Source organism: Ictidomys tridecemlineatus, chromosome 2 (genome assembly GCF_052094955.1).
Source record: "Ictidomys tridecemlineatus isolate mIctTri1 chromosome 2, mIctTri1.hap1, whole genome shotgun sequence".
NCBI lineage: Eukaryota > Metazoa > Chordata > Mammalia > Rodentia > Sciuridae > Ictidomys > Ictidomys tridecemlineatus.
This window is the reverse complement of record NC_135478.1, coordinates 194,992,364-195,010,107: the sequence shown is the minus strand read 5'-3', so window position 1 is coordinate 195,010,107 and position 17,744 is coordinate 194,992,364.

Below are 17,744 nucleotides of genomic sequence, written 5' to 3'. Positions count from 1 at the left end.
CACAGACTCACATGATGCTTTTAAAAATTCACCTGCCTGTCCTAAAGCTCATTGTATCCTGGTTGGGAACTGCTAAACAGAAGCTTTGCCCTCTGCCATGCACTTTAAGATGAGGCTGATTTCACAGGTATTCTGTGGGCTGTTGAAACAACCTTAGTTATATTGAGGAATAGCATGTTCCTAATTAAACTTCATCCTAATTATTGTAAATATTGAAGGAAGGGGAATTCCACTTTAGATCTGTGTGTGTGTGTGTGTGTGTGTGTGTGTGTGTGTGTGTGTGTGTGTTACTAGAAACTGAACTGAACTTAGGGGGTCTGTATACCACTGAGCTATATCCCCAGTCGTTTTTATTTTTACTTTGAGGCAGGGTTTTCCTAACTTGTCAAGGCTGCCCTCTAACTTGCATTTTCAGTCCTCTTCCCTCAGCTTCCTGAGAGGTTGATGCTACAGTTGTATATCACCAGATATGACTTAAGTTCTATTTTTAATATGCAAGGTGTTCCTATCTATTCTACAAAATCTAAAGAGTAGATCGAACAAGATTATTATTTTGTGAATTAAGAAGGCTTTTTAAAAATTGTAAAAATGACTCCTTTCCCTGAGTTTGAAATATTCTTACTGCATTTCAACAATTTAGATTCGAAAGCCATTAGTTCTTACTAGGAAAAGTAAGTTCCAAGAAAAATAAGACAAAACTACCACAAAACTGAAAAATAATTATTTAAAATAATTTATTGTTTTAAAATAATTTTGCTATTTTAGCAAGATGAGGAAATAAATAAATCACTGTGTATTTATAGACATTGTGTGATATAATAATAGAGAGAACTTAAAATATTAAATTTAAAGTTTAAAATGGAATATGAGTATTTGGCAATTCAGTAATTTTGGAATCACTCTCTCAAATCTATCACATTGTCCACAATTCTTATAGAAAGCTTATGTTCATGTGTCACCAAATCATCTTTATTATGGCTTGAACACATATTCATTTTATAATTGATATTTGGCATTATATATTGAAAATGCAAGATTCTCCAAAATTACTCAGAGCTATGTCTGCATGGATAATAAAAAATGCTTAATACAGGGGAGGAAAAAGGACCTCTCTCAGATTCTGGTAAAATTTAAATTAATATTTTCATATCCTAGTGGATGTTCTATCTGTACTAGCTACACAAAAGGGTCAACTTCATTCTTCAATTTATTCTTGATGGATTCATCTTCATGGGAGACAAAATTTGTCTGATTTCCCTCTTCAGTTATATCTAAATCATGTTTTTTTTTTTTTTCTTTCAGCACAGCTCGTGGTAGAAGTTAGTAGCTATCCTGATGTATCAGAGAGTAAGTGAATCAGGACACAGCAGAGGAAGAAGGTGAAGTCTATGGCAGGTACAGCATTGACCCCAGCTGATTGCTGTGGGAGTTTGGGATCTGGAAGGTCCCTTCAGAGTTTTACCGGGTAGACTTAGGGTTTCCAGAATGTGGGCTTTCATAGGGACCAGCTTTCAGATGCAGACTTTCTGTAGAGAAGGAGCATAACTTTAAGGAATCCACTCCCCCCGCAATCCGCTCCCTCCCCCGCCCCAGTATAGGCCAACTCCTGCAGAGTGATTGCACTGTGAATTTTCAGTAACCGACACTTTCGGTAACTGGGAGAATGAGTTACTCATCCTGATGAAAGGATAGAACTGTTGAATCAGGCCATCCACAGCAGATTTTCTCTCAGCATACAACAAGCTATCTAGTGATCTTCAATATTGAACCTTATCTTTTATAACTTTAGAAAGATACGCTTGGGCAGAAACTGTCTTTTCCTTGAATTAGAAATGACTTTAACAGGTGGAAATTATTTTAAACCAACATTTCTTGCTAAGAGACAGCATTTTTCTTTGAAAAGAGCTCTATATTCAGAGCCAGAAAACTAGCCTAAATTCTTTTGCTTATGTGTGTCTGTCTGCAGATGTATAAGAAATACATTTCTAAAAATCCAGACCTAATGAGACAAATAAGATTAAAATAAAAGGTAGCTGCTTATGTTAATCAACTTACCAACCAACCAACTCAACAAGTGAAATGCAAATGCAATAGTTCTTTGATACAACAAAGTAATCAATAATGAAAACACTCGGACCAAAATAATTAACAGTTTCAGCAAAAATCCCATAATGTATCTAGATAAAGCTAAAATTATGCAAGACATATAGGAAGATAACTATAAAACATTCTGAAGGACATGAAAAAAAAATCTCAGTAAGTGAAAAAGCATCTTATGTTCCTACATAGTATGTTGTAAAGTGCCAACACTTGTGAGCTGGGGATTTATCTCAGTTGGAAGAGTGCTTGCCTTACATGCCCAAAACCTTGAGTTTAATCCCCAGTACCACCAAAAAAAAAAGTGTGTTGTAAAGATATCAATACTTTGTAAAACTATATAAACCAAAGTTTCTACCTTTTTTTTTTTGCATCACAAGAAATCATCCAAACAGAATTTTACCAATTGTGAATATTTAACTTTGGGATCTACTTATTAAGAATACAGGTATGAGCATATGTCTGCATATGATGGAGAAAACATCGCAATGAGAATTATTACAAAGAGACAGCTGAGAGTTGAAAGTTGTTCTTCTAACAGAAAATTGAGTGAGAAATGCTAAATCTCTGCTTGACAAAATGGAAGGAGAAAATAGTCATTTCAAAGGTAAAGAAAACATTCAAAGGTAAAGAAAACATTATGAGGAACTGATTTTTAGTTAGGCTGTTTCTTACATCTGTAACTCTGTGATCCACTCTGGTGTGAATATTCACAGGTATTTGAATATTTATATAAAGTACATTCATAATATTTGGAGAAATGACAATATTGAGCAATCTAGATAATCTATGCATTGTATATAACACCAATGAAACTCTTACCCCAATTTTGAAGATATCAAGATTGCCATTTCTCAGATGACAAGGTTTCCTTTTGGGTTGCATGGCAATGGCCTTACTTGGATCTGTCACTTTCTGTTTTCCCCATCAAGGGGGCTTCACATGGTCTCTCATTCTCTGGGTAAAAGCCCTTGTGCTATGATGATGTATCTTGCATGCTGTTTGTGATTTTTTCATTCTCTAATTATCTGACATAAAAATTCAGAGAATTTCTAGCCCTTACATCTGACTACTATCTAGGAAGCTATAGGGAACAGGAAAATATGAGAATTGTTCCACTGCTGGAAGGCAGAACCACAGTACGTATGGCTGTATTCAGGCACAGGTACCTCTCGGCAGGATTGCAGACACGTGTCTTTCTCTTATGCACTTCTTCTTCAAATCTTTCCTAATAATATCATACTTCTCTGTGTTCAATATTTTATATTAAATAAACTATAATTTGTCCAAATAAAAAGCCTAATAGAATAGCTATTTTTTAACATGGTGGACTTTATTATTAAGTGAAAAATACTCCCCATATAAGAAAATCTCATCTTTGAAATAAGATATTCTAAAACTACAAAATTTATCATTAGTTTTGTGAGTTCATTATGCACTTAATAGTTCGAATAATCACTATCAGTCAAGCTCATGTAAGCACACACTCCTACAGAGCTCATAAACATTCACACTCACTCTCATATACATACCACTGCATTTACACAAAGAGTCACACACACTCACATACCCACAAAATAAAATTCTTAATTTCTATTAAATCTAGTTGAAAAGAAGCAAAGAAATTTAAAATCTCTGAGGTAAGGGCATTTTTTTTTAACTAAAAACTTAGCACTAAATGATTATGTTACTAAATAAATCAAGTTTGTTTTAAAGAACACTTAGTGAAGAGGCCACTACCTTTTAAAAACACACTAGATTCATTTCTGAGCATCCAATTATCTATTTGTCTTTTAAACTTCTCAAATTAAAAATAAAGAAAAACAAAGTCACTGGGAGTAGAACCTTGCTTGTCATCCATGGACTATACAAATTAGACACAAAAGATCGTTTCAAAAATACCAGAGCTCTCCAAAGCATTCCATCACAAAAATATTTAGAAATCAGCAGCGATTTAAATCAATCATCCTCCCCTGTAATGCTGATGAAGGAATTGTATGCTCTGTTTTCATGACAAACACATCATTAGTGTACATACATTTAAACTGATGATTTCATTCAGTGGAAGGGACATTAGGGTTAGAGTTATATAAAAAATCAAATCACATTTGATGTTTCCCAAATATCATGCTTTCTGTGGCCTAATCAAGATTTCATCAAATGTTTTATTAAGCTCTGTCATAGGAGCCCAGCTGAAGCTGGATGATCCCTTATTATTAAGCAAAAGTAAATTGCATTCATTTTTGGTCTGAATTTCAATGAAATGATTCCTAAAATACTTGGGAAATATGCAGAGGTCACTGGTAATACCTCGCAAATGCTGCAGTGCATTCATGTGGCAGCAGAACTGAAATAAATGATGAAGTTTAAAAGTGGTAGTTCAGCAAAAGAAACAGAACTATTATACATACTCAGGCATCTTATTGTTAACATGATTATTAGGCAAGGATGGATGAAGACTTAGGTTTATTACAGTTTGGAATTTATTATATTTTTCCATATAACCAAGAAAAATAAAAAAATAGTGGACTGGCCAAGTTTCATTACAAATATAAATATCTGATTTTTAGGGAAAATCCAGCTACTGTTATACTTTGGGAAACAGCTTGAAATTCAAAATATGTTCCAACATCAAAATACATCATATTGATGTCAAAAAGACATAATTTGAACAAAATCATTCTGAATTCTTTAAAGTCTGTGTAAAATCCTGAAAGTCAGGATTGTACCTCATACCCCGGGGCAGGGTAAAGTCTTAATATTTCCAGGAAATCTTTCTTGTCCTTTTTATTCTTACATTATGCTAATTATACTTCATCAGTAATAAAGTACATGTCCCTAGATACTTTCATAAGAAGTATGCATATCACCTGGGGAAAGATGCCCTCCCACCTAATTTCAGTGGATGGAAATAGGAACCCCACATGAACACTAACTTATCATCAATAACTAGAAAGCAGGATAGGGTCCTGAAAACCAAACACACAATTACAAGATTACTAACAGTAGCTCTGGGTCAGACAGATGGACAAGTAGACACAATTAACAAAGAATATGTGTATCACATGAATGTCCAGGAGATGGCTTCTACTATAGAGGCAGGCTCTATAGTCAGATGGTTTAGATGACCCACTGAGTGAATGTAAGCCTTTCTTCCAAGTCACTCCCATATTTTATTAATTAACAAATGCCTTGGCTACAAGAGTAGAGGACATAAAGGGCTGCAGAAGCTTGGAATTCCTCTCATCAGAGCTAGTCTTTGCATATGTATTGCTAAGTGCTTGTCCTTCCACAAGAAAGGTGAACACTGAGCTGTCCTAGGGAATCATCATCAGAAAGATTCATCAATCTGATGGCAAAATGCTTACATTGAATTATTCCTATCATGCAGGGGGGAGTGTTCTGTTTCATTATTCATGGTAATAGAGACACAGTACAAGTGTGGATTTGCCTTTCTTTTTTTTTTGAGATTTCTTTTTAAATTTTTTTTAGTTTTTCTTTATTGGTTGTTCACAACTTTACAAAGCTCTTGACATATCATATTTCATACATTAGATTGAAGTGGGTTATGAACTCCCAATTTTACCCCAAATGCAGATTGCAGAATCACGTCGGTTACACATCCACAATTTTACATAATGCCCAATTAGTAATTGTTGTATTCTGCTTCCTTTTCTATCCCCTACTATCCCCCTCCCCTCCCCTCCCATCTTCTCTCTCTACCCCATCTACTATAATTCATTTCTCTCCTTGTTTATTTTCCCATTCCCCTCACAACCTCTTATATGTAATTTTGTATAGCAATGAGGGTCTCCCTTCATTTCCATGCAATTTCCCTTTTCTCTCCCTTTCCCTCCCATCTCATGTCTCTGTTTAATGTTAGTCTTTTCTTCCTGCTCTTCCTCCCTGCTCTGTTCATAGTGGATTTGCCTTTCTTAACAATAATTTTGTCAGAAAATATCTGCAGGATTTTAGAAGGTCTTAAAAAACACTTTGGTGTTGGTCATAACATTGCTCTGACAAACAAACTCATTTCACAGCAAAAAAGAAAAAATGTGTGACAATACAATCACACCCATAAAATTGATTGGTAGTACTAAATATCATGGATCTCAAAATCAATTGGTTTTACAGAATCATGTACTTGAGACTTATTTACAGCGATGCCTGGGACCTAACAACTTGTAAACTTGGGTTACTCATCTATAAGACACACCTACACTTCATATTGTGACCAATATGCTATATAATTTCTCCAAGAGCCAGTATTTTTGTCTAAGACCCACAGGATAGAAGTAGTAGATTTACTTTTGCTTTCTCACTAAAGTATGTGAAAGTCAACTTACAGAAGTCTGTTTTTCTTCTCCTTTCTCTACCCTTGTGTTCAATGACCCTAGTGCCCAAAGAGGGGAAAACATCTTTCAAGAAATCCAGCCACAATTCCACTAAATTTTAAGATGACCATTTCCCTGGCTGATTAGGTCTCCTCATACCAGTGTATCAATGGGCATAGGAAGGCTACTGTCTCTGGTGATTGATCCTAATTACATAGGGGAAAATGGGTTGACATTACATCAAAGATTCATGAGAACCATGTCCAGGGTGACTTCCAGAGCTCAGGTTCAATAATACACATCAATGAAAAAAATGCTTTTCTTACTATGTAGTCAGTGAGGGAGCTGCTGTGCATGTTTTACTTTGTGTTTTGTCTTCCTGCTAGCTTGGGCAAAAATGGTAAGTTGTAATTAAGGTTTTATGTAGGAATATTACTTAACTGACACCTGTGGAAAAGTTGGTTATCCTCTGTACTGAGATTCGACAGATTTTTCTTCTGGGCAAAAGCAAGAATGGAGACTCAGTCACCAAAAAAAAAAAAAAAAAAAAAAATGGTAGCCTCTACCTGAATTATTTGGTCATATGGGTAGTCTCAGAAACATTAAAGTGAATGATCAGAGTATAAATTTCTTCATTTTATATAAGTATCTTTTTAATATGTGAATAATTTAAGATACATTTCAAAGTCACTGTACAGGATAAAAGTGAAATTGAATTACTCAATGTTACAATAAGTTTAGGGTAAAGTCTAACTGACTTACTTATTTAACTTATTTATTTATTTATTTATTCAGTATTGTGGTTTGAACCCAGGGGTCTTCTATCACTGACCCTTTTCATTTTTCATTTCAGGAGAGAGTTTACAATGTTGCCCAGGTTGGCTTGGAACTTCTGATCCTCCTGGGTCAGGTATCTGAGTTGATGGGGTTACAGGTGAGATCCACTATTTCCAGATTATTTATTTATTTATGGCAGTGTGGGAGATCAAACCCAGAGTTTTGTACATGCTAGTCAAGGGCTTCACCATTGAGCTACATCTCTATACTTCTAGACCTAACATTATTCTATGTTGTTCTTTGGAAGATCATTGTTAAACACTTAAGTAGCCACTTAACTTTTTGCTCTCTCTCCACATTTTTTTTGGTGCAGTATAGTTATATATAATGATGATTTTTGGTTACATATTCATACATGCACCCCATATAACAATACAATTTTATCATTGTCCTCAACTTTTCTCCCCTTTGTCCCCTCCTCCCACCCCTTGGAACCTTTTCTCTACTGATCTTTCTTTCATTTTCATGAGATACCCATTCCCTCCCCACCAAATTTTCCTTTCTATTTTCCTCTCTAGCTTCTACATATGAGAGAAAACATATGTACCTTTACCTTCTGGGTTTGGCTTATTTCGCTTTACATGATTGTCTCTAATTCCATCTATTTATGCAAATGACATAATTCCATTTTTCTTTGTGACCGAATACAACTCCATTGTGTAAATATACCACATTTTCTTTATCTAATCATCTGTTGATGAACACCTAGACTTTTTTCATAGTTTGGCTATTATAAGTTGTGCTTCTATAAACATGAATATGCATACACTAGTATAGAATGATAAGTATAATTCTTTAGGATATATACTTAGGAGTGGTATAGTTGAGTGGTATGGTGGATCCAGGCCTAGTCTTTTGAGGAAGCTCCATACTGATTTACAGGGTGGTTGTATTGATTTACAACCCACCAACAGTGTAAAAGTGTTCTTTTTTCTCTACATCCTCCCCAGCAATGTGGTAATCTTGAGGACTGCAATTTTGACTCGGGTGAGATGAAATCTTAGTGTAGTTTTGATTTGCATTTCTCTAATTGCTAATGATGCTGAAATTAAAAAAAAATAATTGTTGAACATTTGTATTTATTCTTTTTGAGAAATGTCCATTTAATTCATTTGTCATTTATTAATTCAATTATTTGATTTTGTGGTGTAAGTTTTTTGAGTTCTTTATATATTCTAGATATTAATCCTTGGTCAGAAGAGTAGCTAACAAAGATTTTTTTCCATTCTGTAGGTTTTTTCTTTATATTCCTAATTGTTCCCTTTGCTGTGCAGAAGTTTTTTAATTTGCTGCCATCCATTTATTAACTTTATGATATATTAATTAATAATATCAAAATAATGGCTATGTATGAGGCTTTTGTGTAAGTGAAAAGTGTTTACAGATTTCTCAATTATATATGAAAAGTATATGAAAGAGAGAAATTGGATTTGAATTGAGCATTCATCTTAAAGCAATGGTAAATGTAGCAGGCAAGACATATATCTCTGCATTCAAGTCTGTTCTGCAACTTTACACTTTGGGATTCTGAAGTCATTGTATACATTTCATTATGGGCATCTCAAAATGAAGGGATATTACTATCCTTTATTGTAGTACAGAATAAAGATCATGGATGTTTTGTGATAAAATGTTGTAGAAGATATTCTACTTTCCATGTCTAGTAAATAACATGGTAGTGTTTTCCTAAACAGAGAAATCAATCTGGCCTACTATTTTAGAAATAGTGGGGAAAATTTTCAGACTTAAATAATAGTTACATAGACCATAAGTAGTTAATTTTCATCATTGTCACTGGTCAGTCAACTGGTCTTAATACAGCAATTGTAGTTATATTACATAATTATATTATACCAAGGATTTTAAATTTTAATTCTGACCCATATAAAAAGTTCTAGAAATTGTGAAGCTATTTAAACATTTCTTTAGTATATGATTTAAACTGTAACAACTCCATTGTTATTACATTTCACCACAAATTTTCATTATACTCTACTTTCTAATTTACACTATAGAAACTGTATTGATTTCATACTTCTATCTGTTTGGGACACTGTTAGTGTGACATTTTTGTGATGTTTTCAATATTTCAACCATTATGTTTAGCTGGGTATATACAATTCATTATGTTCTTATGGCAGTTTCATATACATTCATGTAGTGTGCTTTATCAAATACAGGGAATAGAAGCATAGCATCAGATTTATTATTAGCACCACTCTATGAGAATTAGCCTACTACAGATGATTTATGCACCAAATAAAAAGAAATATGAAGTGGATTGAGAACCATGAACTATATCAATGACTATGCTCATTTGTTCATTAAATAATATCTTTAAAATTCCCATTGCAACTCCTTCCATTTAAAATTTGACTTTAAATGAAAAATATTCAATGTCATATTGAAATCAAAGGCAGATAATTTTTAGTTTTGACAGAAGCAGTTTTCAACATGTCACTTAAAATCTTGAATTATAATGAAGAGTTTCTAAATGAACTGTTTGTTTATATCTTCAGGAATCATGCAATCAATTGGAAGGAAAGATTGACAATATAAATTGTAGGAACAAATTATAGAAAATTACTTAATGTTTCCAGTGTCTTTCAATTTTTAAAAACTTTTCTGTAGGACATATATGTATCTATTGGATTCATTTTAAAAGATAAAGCTTCACAAATCATTGGGTTTTTTCCCTTTTTAAAAATAATCTTTTGTTCTAAGGATTTCAGAGATGAAAAATCAGATTATGGCTGGCATTATATTTTCTTGGGTATGTTTTAGAGTCAATGTCTGTACATGGAGACTTTTTTTGAGAGTCAATGATTTATTGAACCAATGTATGTTTTCAGCAAATTGGTGTAACATCATGTTTTAAAGAATCGGTTTGATTTATGTAGCTACATTAAAATTCATCATATAATACTAAAGTAAATATTCTCGTGTCTTTAAGTGCTTTTATTTACAAAAAAATCACTGTCACTTATATGGGCAGATTTTCAGCTTTTGCCATATTTCTGATATTTACTTTTTTATGTATTAAAAATATAAAGCAATTACTTGAAAATATATTTCATATGCTATTTGGTTATGGGTCCCCCTCACCCTTGAGTGGAAGTTAGGTTGCTCAAAATACACAATATTCTGATAATAACTTCCTGAATCAAGAAACTATAGCTATCAAGTAAAACTTATTGACTCAAAACCAAAACATTAACATTTGATTTGCTGACTCCTTATCTATTTAACCTTATCTCTCTTTAGTTCCTAAGATAGACTCTTTTCTCCTATCAGGAGACTATTCTCAAGAAAATTGTTATTCTAGTCTGAATCAATTTCTCCTATTCCTTTCTTTTATCCAAAATGGTCTGCATGCTCACTGCCAATACTGCAGATTTCATCAGTGAAGCTTCCTCATAGAACCATCTTTTCAATAAAGCTTGCAACAGTATAAATTCTTAAAAGTGTCAGAGCAATGACTACCATCTAACTATTGACTTACACTTGACTCTGGCCAGGAATTTTAACTTTTACATGCTAACTACAGTATCCTTTAGAATCTCCAAATATGGGATATTCAGGTTCACAGCACTGCAGCTTAGGGTCCACTCTCTCTAGAACAATGAGAAGCTTGGGTATTCAAAAATAAATTAACACACTGCACCTGCCTCATCTTCCCCAGTCTGAGCATACTCTTCTGATTAGGAAATCCCTCAGGCAAAGAACTAACAACTGCTAAAAGTAAGAAGCTATCAAGCAGCATGCAAACCTGATGTGGGCTGGCCTCTCACATGGATATTCTGAAGTAGTTTTTATCCATTCTTCCAAAATTGTTAGGGATAAAACATATTTAGAATCAAATGAACCAAAAGAATTTCAAATTTCCTTCTAATACATGTGGCCTTTGTTCTTATGATATTAACAGACTTAGTCACTGAATTTATAGGATTGTTGTTTTTGCCCTCTGCATATAAACCTGATTCATGATTTAACAGAAGTAGCTACTGCTGTGAATCGTCTCTAAATCCCTGATACTATTCTTCCTCTTTCCTACTTGATTTCTCTAAACTGGAAATGCGTAAGTTGATAGCATAACTTGGAGCACTTTAAGCTGAAATATCATCACTTTCTGGGCTTTCTTAGAATGAATATCCACCTGAATTGAATTTCAAGCAGTCACTTGAGGTGGGAGCATGGAGTGTGATTCTCTTCTTAACTGAACTGCTACCAAAGTGACCTTCAATAAACTCATCAACCTTTTTATTCATTAGTTTCTCCTTTTTCAAACTGAGTGGCTCAAATATATAGTTAACAATTGTGCATGACTACAGAGAAGAGCAATGAAAAATAATTACCCTAAAAATTTAATTTTTCTATAGAAACATGTGTATGTAAAATTTTTAAATGTTTTTAATGTTTTCTTTGTGATTTAGCTTGAATGACTGATGCACAGGTATTTTGTAAGTTTGGGTTTGTTGCTTACTTTAGCCTCATCTAAGATGGTTTCACAAAATATATTAGGTTTTATATCTTTCCACCTAATGGAAGCAGATAGTTACATGGCTGGTTTCACCTAATGGAGAGATTTATTGTCATGCTGAAGTGAAAATGTGATAAATGTATTTCCTAATTCAACCTTTTCCCAATCTTCATATTTCACATTTCAATCAAACCCAAATGACTGCCAAGCAATGATTTTAGGCACTCAAATTATATCAAAAGGGTAGAAATATAAATATTAAGATCAAATATGAGTAAAATGGTTCTTATTAATTCTGAGAGCCAATTCTTGACTCTTCATTATTGCATTGAAATTTTTAAAATACAAGAAACTGCCAATTCTTTTAAAGAAGAAATCTGACATTTTTCAACTCTAAATAAGGAAGTTAACACATACTTTATTTTTAAAATAAGGAGAGAGATTATATAGGTTCAAGTATCATGAATTTATTGCATTACTTCTTTTACATATTTTCCCATACTTTAAATAAATCAACAATTAACATTGCTCAAAACTCAGGCTATTTATTCTCTATTAAAAAATTATTTTATGATGGGGAAGTCTGAACAAGAAGTAAGGTAGTGTCACAAGTATAACAAGGAAGGATGAGGTTGGCATATCCACTGTAGACATAAAAGGAAGAATCTATGTCTGCAATTAATAATTAAAATACATTGATAAACTATAGAATGCTGTTACTTAAGAAAAATTGTTTAGGGAATTAGGAAGTTGGATATTTTCTGAGTTCTATTAATAGCTGTTTTCTGGGGTTACTTCCTTATTATATCAGACAGTGCTCTCCAGGGAAATAAAATCATCAGAAAATAAATAGAGGTAGATACATAGAAAGATATTTATTATAAGAAATTATATCATGTAATTTTAGAGGAAGAGGGATCTCATAATTGCTATCTGCAAGCTGAAGGCCCAGGAAAGCTAGCAGAATACTTGAAGTTTGACCCCAAATTCCTGAGAACTATAATGTTGGGGGAAGATAATGGTTGTATAAGTCCAGTCAGAGAATCAGCAAAACTTATATTGGAGGAAAGGAGAAGATGAATAGTATACCATAAACAGTGAGAGTAAATTGGCCCTCCTCTCCCTTTTTTGTTCTATTTAGTTCATCAAAAGATGTATGAAATGGATGAATATCCATTCACATTGGCAATCTTTACTAAATCTACCACCTAAAGAATAATCACTCCTGGAAACATCTTCACAGATGGACACAGAAATTATATTCTACCACCAATTTGGGCATCACTTTTTCTGTCAGGTTGGTAACAAAAATAGTCATCACATTGATCCTGAAAATACGGTTGAGCTTGGTCTATAAGGTTTATGCCAGCACTAAGATACTGTGATTCTTCCATATTGTTGTTCATTGGCTATAGCAAATTTGTGATGGTACTCCTTGTAACTTAGCCCTGTGAAGTCCTAAATCTGTCTATATTTATGAAGATGATAGAATGAGTGAAAGTATGTTCTTTATTGGGCTTCTTTTGGTTGACTGTTTAAATCTGTACAATAGATATACAGTTTTTCTCACCGGGAAAGTAGGTATTCTCAAAGGGTTTCAAAAAACAATGGAATTCTGGGATTTAACATGCCACAGTTCACTCTTTCAAATCCTAAAAATATCAGAAATAAAACAAACACAACATTTGTTTTGAGATATTTATGACCAAAAGGAATTACTTTATATCATATTTAACCATTTGTAGTTCTGTTTTAAGATGTTTTCCTCCAAATAAGGTTCACTAGCATTGTTTTAGTAGATATATTTGTGTTTGTTCCCAGAAAAGAAATCTAGATGACACAATGTGTGAAGTTAGTTGTTAATATAAAGTAATAGTTTCAAATTATTTTCAAATGATGACAAGAATTATCTTATTTGACTTTTGTGAATACATTTATAAGTTCATGAGGTTATTTGAAAATTTTTAGCTTTATTTGAGTTATATAAACACTGAAATAAACAAAATTTGATATAAAATACTCCAGATATGAAATTTTCAAATCTCTTAGCAATCAAAATTCAAAAATAATCCAAATTCACAAAATCATATCATTTCTTATAATACCATACATGATATTAACAATCATAACATCATATGTTGTTTTCCATTTAAACAATTGGATGAACTAAATTGATGTCAAATAAGCCTGGAAAACAAGATGAAAGATTAAGAGAACAATGAGTCAAAAAATGTTATATAAAGTCAAGTATGCTTTTAAAAAATGCCACAAGAGTGGGAATCAGATTATTTTTAAAATTTAAAATAAATAAGGCCAATATCAAATAAAAACTAAATATTTTAGTTTGAAGAAAACACATGAGAAACATGTAAACTTATCTCTTTAGTCCCATTTTATTTTGTTAATTGAAGTATAAACACTGAGAAGTTCTGAAATGTGTAAATAATGAAAAGTGCTAATTTTGCAAAGTCAGTGAGGAGTTTTTAGCCTTTTTATAAGCAAGCTCTCATTTCTCACCAGTTTATTGTTTACTTGACCATTTATACAACTGGACTCAGGTCCATGAAAACAAAAGAAAAATCAACCAAAAGAAAGATCTACCTAATATAATATTAAAGATTAGTTCAAACTATTAAGTGTGAGAATAGGAGAGAAATCCAGAAATTATGAATTAAAAGAAAACAATTTTACCTTCTATTTCAGTGCTGCAGTCCGGCTGACGAAGAACTTGTGTAGATTGATACAGCAGGAGTGGGAGCCATTTATTGTAGGACAGGAGGGATATATATACATTCCACATAGCTTATCTAATTAACATAAACTAGATACAGCAGTCAACCAACAAGGAATCTCCACACTTAATGGCTCACTGGCGTTACTTCACAAATCACTCCCTCTGTAAAATGCTAGACGCCATCTAGACTTGTTTACAGACTAACACTTCAGGACTAGCAAAATACAACGAAAAAATTCTTAAGAGTAATTGAATTGTATTTCTTCATTTAAAATCTCAAATAATTCAGAGAGTGATGCTAAGAAATCAAAAAGTTTAAATTTATATAATAGATCCTCATTCATATGGGTACATATATAAGTCTCACTCTAAACTTAATACATAAAATGATAAAATAATTTTCAAAATATAAATTAGGATTGAAAAATTGCATAAAATTTAATAAATTGTTTACAGATTCCTTGAAAAATGCCTAATTTGATGATATAAGCTGATACTAAAAATTAAAATAAAAAAAATAAAACCTGAGAAGACTAAATTTTCTTTTCATCTACTAATCTATACTAGAGAATAGACAAAAGGAAATGGATATTGCTCTCTTGGGTTTCTGAAGTAAACAATGCTTTCCTAAACTTTGGTCCAAAATTTAAAATCTATGATTATTACTAAGAGAAACACCATGGGACAGAGGCAGAATAGATATGCACAGTTCTCAATATACTCGGAATTATAAGAGGATTGCTAGCCTAAAACAAATAGTTTCTGGAATAAAGGTTTTTGGGTTTTGATTTTACACAAACTATAAATTGAAATAATTGTAGTAAACTAGCATTGTTACTTTGTTTGTATGTACACTTAAAAGGAATCCTACTAGCTTTGCTTGAATCTAGTTATTCCATATGCATTTTAGAATATTTCATTGTTTGCATTACCACGAGTCTCCAAGAATGCCCAGGCTGTTGATTTAGTATTCATCTGACTAGTAGGACAAGTATGATAACAATTCCGATAACTTATAATTACTTAGCTGTCCAAAATTGTGAATTTCAACCCATTACTGCAGAATATCCTAAGCATGTGGGGTTCTAATATAAAGCTGGTAGGAAAAAAAAAAAACACAATTTCCATACCATTCTGAAAAAAAAGAAAGAAAGTTTAGAAGTTTCTTAAAAGATTACATGTATGCTTACTATATGTCTTAAGAGTTAACTTATTTTTTACCTAGAGAAATTAATTAATATACTGATAGAAATATGCAAACATGAATTTTAATCGCAGTTTCATTTGTTACTTCCTCCAAATTGAGATAAGTCAAATGGCCTTTAAGAGGTGAGTAATCACATGGAATAGAACAGAATAATAAAAACAATGGATTGCTGATGATAAGTAAAAAATGCAGGAATCTCAAAAACATTGTATAAGCTAAAGGTATTGGCACAAAAGATTATTTACTCTTTGAATTGATTAATTTCAAAATCCAGAATGGAATAAAGAGAAAAAAAAACATGTCTGTGGCTAGTGATCTTGGAAGGATTTGCTGCAAACAGAGCAGTGAATTCTCTAAGGCTGGAAATTATATTCTATATCTACATTTAATCAAACTTGCAGGATATATACCTTTGTTGAAGTTAATGGGAAAGTTCTTCACTTAAAATAGGTATATATATTAGATGTAAATATACCACCACAAATATGATTTGAAAAAATGGGACTTAAAAAAATTTTATGCAATTTTCTTTTAAAAAAGAGAAATGTGACTGTACTAATGTGTAGTATTCATTGAAATTAATAATCCTGAAATTTGCAGATCATACTAACTGAAATCACATGTTATTAACCATATTTGCAAAAGAAAACTAGTGTAACTACAAACAAGATTTCCTCACCATTTTAATGTTCTAAGGAAATAGGTTCACAAATTCAACATATCTTAAAAATTTTGATTATTTAATTTAGATAAAATTAATATACAACATATTGATATACAAGTTATTGTGTAAATAGGAGGGTAAAATCTACACAATAAATCTATGAAATGATTCTGTTGCATACTTTCTTTGGCCACTTGATCCTTACAATCTCCAACTATTTGTGTAATCATAAAGCCACAAATTTTTTTTCATTTTGTTTATAATAAAAAGTCATTAATATACACTTTTTTGTTTTCTGTTGTGTGATGCCAACAAGTTATTCAACAATAATTACTAAATTCATGTTGTATTCCTAAATATTAGACACAATTCTCTTGCTTCAAAATATTATTTTAGATAGAAATAGATTTTTGAATGCCAATCAACATTCTGTGAAATTTTGAACAAAAAGTACACATCAGATTCACTACAGAACTTCTCTTGAGGGACAGTATTAAATCATACTGCTCTTATTTCTGACAGTAAAAGTTCTAAATTTTATGAGTTCAAAAATCTGGCTACCAAACATTCTTATATAAAAAGGATACTTACCTTAAGTCTTATGACCTGCCCAGATTGAGTCAGGAGGATATAGACAACCTAAACAGACCAATAACAATAGAGGAAATAGAAGAAACCATCAAAAGATTACCAACTAAGAAAAGCCCAGGACCGGATGGGTATACAGCAGAGTTTTACAAAATCTTTAAAGAGGAACTAACACCAATACTTTTCAAGCTATTTCAGGAAATAGAAAAAGAGGGAGAACTTCCAAATTCATTCTACGAGGCCAACATCACCCTGATTCCGAAACCAGACAAAGACACTTCAAAGAAAGAAAACTACAGACCAATATCTCTAATGAACCTTGACACAAAAATCCTCAATAAAATTCTGGCGAATCGGATTCAAATACATATCAAAAAAATTATGCATCATGATCAAGTAGGATTCATCCCTGGGATGCAAGGCTGGTTCAATATACGGAAATCAATAAATGTTATTCACCACATCAATAGACTTAAAAATAAGAACCATATGATTATCTCGATAGATGCAGAAAAAGCATTCGACAAAGTACAGCATCCCTTTATGTTCAAAACTCTAGAAAAATTAGGGATAACTGGAACATACCTCAACATTGTAAAAGCAATCTACGATAAGCCACAGGCCAGCATCCTTCTGAATGGAGAAAAATTGAAGGCATTCCCTCTAAGATCTGGTACAAGACAGGGATGCCCTCTCTCACCACTTCTGTTCAACATAGTCCTCGAAACACTGACCAGAGCAATTAGACAGACGAAAGAAATTAAAGGCATAAAAATAGGAAAAGAAGAACTTAAATTATCACT